Source organism: Schistocerca americana, unplaced genomic scaffold (genome assembly GCF_021461395.2).
Source record: "Schistocerca americana isolate TAMUIC-IGC-003095 unplaced genomic scaffold, iqSchAmer2.1 HiC_scaffold_1011, whole genome shotgun sequence".
NCBI classification, from domain to species: Eukaryota; Metazoa; Arthropoda; class Insecta; order Orthoptera; family Acrididae; genus Schistocerca; species Schistocerca americana.
The window spans coordinates 32,501-37,500 of record NW_025725060.1 but is presented as its reverse complement, the minus strand read 5'-3'; the positions used below and the strand labels follow the sequence as shown (position 1 = coordinate 37,500).

At 51.5% G+C, this 5,000-nt stretch overlaps 1 non-coding gene across 1 annotated transcript in view; it reads left to right on the top strand.

Moving 5' to 3' along the window:
* Positions 1-4,444: 4,444 nt before the first annotated feature.
* The window catches only part of LOC124558529, a 1,910-nt gene continuing 1,354 nt past the window's right edge, over positions 4,445-5,000 (top strand). The window contains exon 1 of the ribosomal RNA XR_006968791.1: positions 4,445-5,000. This exon is cut by the window's right edge and continues 1,354 nt beyond it. This is a non-coding gene — a ribosomal RNA (small subunit ribosomal RNA).

Genomic DNA, 5,000 nt, shown 5'->3' with positions numbered 1-5,000 from the left:
CCCACCCCAGACATGTGACGTCACACCATCGGTATTGACGACTAGACTGATTCCTTATAATCATTTGCCATACACCGGTGGAAGCTGCCGAGACGAGTAACTACATAGCGGGCTCGCCGTGTCACTAATGTACAGAGATACAACAGTTTCGACTGGAACCGGATTAAACGTATACACGGCGCTGATTAGTAATAGATAGAGCCATCAGAATACAGATAATGTATACAACTGTCCGTATACATGCTGAAAGACTCTGCTCACAATCACAACCACACGTCAGCCACACACCCTTATCACGCACTACTCTCTGCCTGTAACACGCACACAGACAATATGTAAGCACCAGCATGGAACAACACCCAGTGCATCCTCTCCGCCACATTAGACAATCCACACTGTCATAACCAGACTGGGAGGTCCACTCAGAAAACAGAATATCCCACCCACCCGACAACCACCATTGCTCAGCCAAGCCACCAACACCCACACATGTCCTACACAGGGGTGCACCCAACATCACAATACTGCCTCCTCTCACAGCACACAAACAATGGCAGGAATGAAAGACACAGGTCTGCCACAAGCATGGAATGAGAGCGCCGCCTGTCATGAGCCAAAGGTGCATCCTGACGTGGCAAATCAGATGATGCCGCAGGCATCCACTTACTATAATCACAATCAACAAACCGGCCGCCCCGCCCCGCCCCCCATTAAACCTTTCCTTACAACAATGTGTACCTTAACCTAACCTATATCGTACCGTAACCTAACCTATATCGTACCGTAACCTAACCTATGTCGTACCGTAACCTAACCTATGTCGTACCGTAACCTAACCTATGTCGTACCGTAACCTAACCTATGTCGTACCGTAACCTAACCTATGTCGTACCGTAACCTAACCTATGTCGTACCGTAACCTAACCTATGTCGTACCGTAACCTAACCTATGTCGTACCTTAACCTAACCTATGTCGTACCTTAACCTAACCTATGTCGTACCTTAACCTAACCTATGTCGTACCTTAACCTAACCTATGTCGTACCTTAACCTAACCTATGTCGTACCTTAACCTAACCTATGTCGTACCTTAACCTAACCTATGTCGTACCTTAACCTAACCTATGTCGTACCTTAACCTAACCTATGTCGTACCTTAACCTAACCTATGTCGTACCTTAACCTAACCTATGTCGTACCTTAACCTAACCTATGTCGTACCTTAACCTAACCTATGTCGTACCTTAACCTAACCTATGTCGTACCTTAACCTAACCTATGTCGTACCTTAACCTAACCTATGTCGTACCTTAACCTAACCTATGTCGTACCTTAACCTAACCTATGTCGTACCTTAACCTAACCTATGTCGTACCTTAACCTAACCTATGTCGTACCTTAACCTAACCTATGTCGTACCTTAACCTAACCTATGTCGTACCTTAACCTAACCTATGTCGTACCTTAACCTAACCTATGTCGTACCTTAACCTAACCTATGTCGTACCTTAACCTAACCTATGTCGTACCTTAACCTAACCTATGTCGTACCTTAACCTAACCTATGTCGTACCTTAACCTAACCTATGTCGTACCTTAACCTAACCTATGTCGTACCTTAACCTAACCTATGTCGTACCTTAACCTAACCTATGTCGTACCTTAACCTAACCTATGTCGTACCTTAACCTAACCTATGTCGTACCTTAACCTAACCTGTATTGCGCCTTAACCTAACCTGTATTGCGCCTTAACGTAACCTGTATTGCGCCTTAACGTAACCTGTATTGCGCCTTAACGTAACCTGTATTGCGCCTTAACGTAACCTGTATTGCGCCTTAACGTAACCTGTATTGCGCCTTAACGTAACCTGTATTGCGCCTTAACGTAACCTGTATTGCGCCTTAACGTAACCTGTATTGCGCCTTAACGTAACCTGTATTGCGCCTTAACGTAACCTGTATTGCGCCTTAACGTAACCTGTATTGCGCCTTAACGTAACCTGTATTGCGCCTTAACGTAACCTGTATTGCGCCTTAACGTAACCTGTATTGCGCCTTAACGTAACCTGTATTGCGCCTTAACGTAACCTGTATTGCGCCTTAACGTAACCTGTATTGCGCCTTAACGTAACCTGTATTGCGCCTTAACGTAACCTGTATTGCGCCTTAACGTAACCTGCATTGCGCCTTAACGTAACCTGTATTGCGCCTTAACGTAACCTGTATTGCGCCTTAACGTAACCTGTATTGCGCCTTAACGTAACCTGTATTGCGCCTTAACGTAACCTGTATTGCGCCTTAACGTAACCTGTATTGCGCCTTAACGTAACCGATATTGCGCCTTAACGTAACCTATATTGCGCCGTAACGTAACCTATATTGCGCCGTAACGTAACCCACATTGCCCCTTAACGTAACCCACATTGCCCCTTAACGTAACCCACATTGCCCCTTAACGTAACCCAACACACGTTGGGCCTTAACCCAACACACGTTGGGCCTTAACCCAACACACGTTGGGCCTTAACCCAACACACGTTGGGCCTTAACCCAACACACGTTGGGCCTTAACCCAACACACGTTGGGCCTTAACCCAACACACGTTGGGCCTTAACCCAACACACGTTGGGCCTTAACCCAACACACGTTGGGCCTTAACCCAACACACGTTGGGCCTTAACCCAACACACGTTGGGCCTTAACCCAACACACGTTGGGCCTTAACCTGCTCTGTAATTGTCATACGACGCGTTAAATTAGTGTAGTGTTGCCTAACTGCAACCCCCGCAATATAGTTTGCTACTCGCACTGCCCGGTCCCCAGTGTATCGCTTCATGTTAAACACCTTGCAGCTATACACTGTAATGTGGATGGCAGCAGGACGTACATGCTCAATGCCCTTTGCAGTTGTTCATTGGCATTTGCAGTTGTTCATTGGCATTCGCATGTGCGAAGCACTTAGCCTACGCTGTGGTACGGCCTGTGTCAACTGTCCGCTGATGTTGTACGTCCAAATCACACACTGTACTGCACATTGGTCCTCATGTACTGAATGATACATCGTGGTACATGTGACCGTACAACGACTGCGCCAACAACGGCGAACCATGCGGTCCAAATGTTGTGCACTCAGCTACGTGTCGTCTCCCTATAAGAGCTGGATTGCAGTGTGGTATGCCCTGGATGGCGATCAGCATGAGCCGTCTGTTGATGTAGTGGCGCGTGTTGTCAGACGTAGTCGTCTCTTCTCACACACCGTGATAGCATGGTGCACTGCGTTCCACATCTGCGACATGCGACAGAGGCCGGTTGACAGTCGTTCGCGCAATGGACATCGCATACGTACGGGGGCCACCTTCCACGTGTTCGCGAAGCGTGCACATGTTGTTGCGTGTATGTGGGCAGACATAGTGTGTCGTGACACCTGACACAGGCATGCAACAATCGTTGAATTTGCAAATGGCGATGGACGCCTACGTTTGCTGGTGACGTTATGCAAATGAACAACTGGTAAACCGTTGTGGTGCGGTTGTTCTCGCTAGAGGTGAATCAGTGATGGCGACGATCGGTTGAGCTACCAACCGGTTGTTCCAGCGATACCCACCATGCCCACGAACGTGAATGGCATCTGGGTGTGAAGCGATACGCGGCGGTGGCTGGGTGGGACCGTCCCCGGCCGGTGAGGGGGGGCCTCCCGGCGTGCTGGCCGCGCGGTGCGTGGGCGCACGCGCTACAGCCGGCTGGTGGGGGCGGCCAGTGGCAGGCGCGCCGGCCGACGGAGGCGGCAGGCGGCGCAGCTGCGCGCCGGCGCACCCTGCACGCGGCGCCGTGCGGCCAAAGTAGGTCCTCGCGGGCCCGGTGCGAAGCGCGGTGGACATCTGCAGTGTGCTGGTCCGATTGAGGACTGTGTGCGCTGAGGATGCGCCGCCGCCCGGCGCTCGGCGCCGCGACGCCGTCTGCTGCTCGGTCGCCTCTGCGGTTCTCGCAGGTGGTTTGTATCGCAGCTGTGCGGACGTGTTGGCGCGTGCGCTGTGCTGGGAGAGTTCGCTTCGGCACCCAAGTGGGGCTTTTGTCCTTCTGTGGCGCTGGCGTTGGAGCTGCCGGTCACCGTAGGTGGCGCGTGTTGTCTCCCGCCGGCAATGCCACGACAGCACGCTCCCGGGCCTCTGTCGGCAGCGGCAAGCTCAGTTGGGAGCACGGGTGGTCGCACCTAAAGCGTCTACTCGCCAAACTCCGGGCGATTGCGCCTCTCTCGAACCCGACCAAGTACTTAGGACGGCGCTGCGCGCCGCCGGGACCTGAGAGGGTTTCGAGGTGTATTGTGCAGGGGAGCTCAGCCTCCTCCTGTTTGCAGAATAATTGAGCGGACGCTTGCGTGTTCGCGCGGGCCCCCGGGACACACTCCCGGGCGGCCGGCTGCTCAGCTCTAGTTGACGCAGCTCCCTGGTTGATCCTGCCAGTAGTCATATGCTTGTCTCAAAGATTAAGCCATGCATGTCTCAGTACAAGCCGCATTAAGGTGAAACCGCGAATGGCTCATTAAATCAGTTATGGTTCCTTAGATCGTACCCACGTTACTTGGATAACTGTGGTAATTCTAGAGCTAATACATGCAAACAGAGTCCCGACCAGAGATGGAAGGGACGCTTTTATTAGATCAAAACCAATCGGTCGGCTCGTCCGGTCCGTTTGCCTTGGTGACTCTGAATAACTTTGGGCTGATCGCACGGTCCTCGTACCGGCGACGCATCTTTCAAATGTCTGCCTTATCAACTGTCGATGGTAGGTTCTGCGCCTACCATGGTTGTAACGGGTAACGGGGAATCAGGGTTCGATTCCGGAGAGGGAGCCTGAGAAACGGCTACCACATCCAAGGAAGGCAGCAGGCGCGCAAATTACCCACTCCCGGCACGGGGAGGTAGTGACGAAAAATAACGATACGGGACTCATCCGAGGCCCCGTAATCGGAATGAGTACACTTTAAATCCTTTAACGA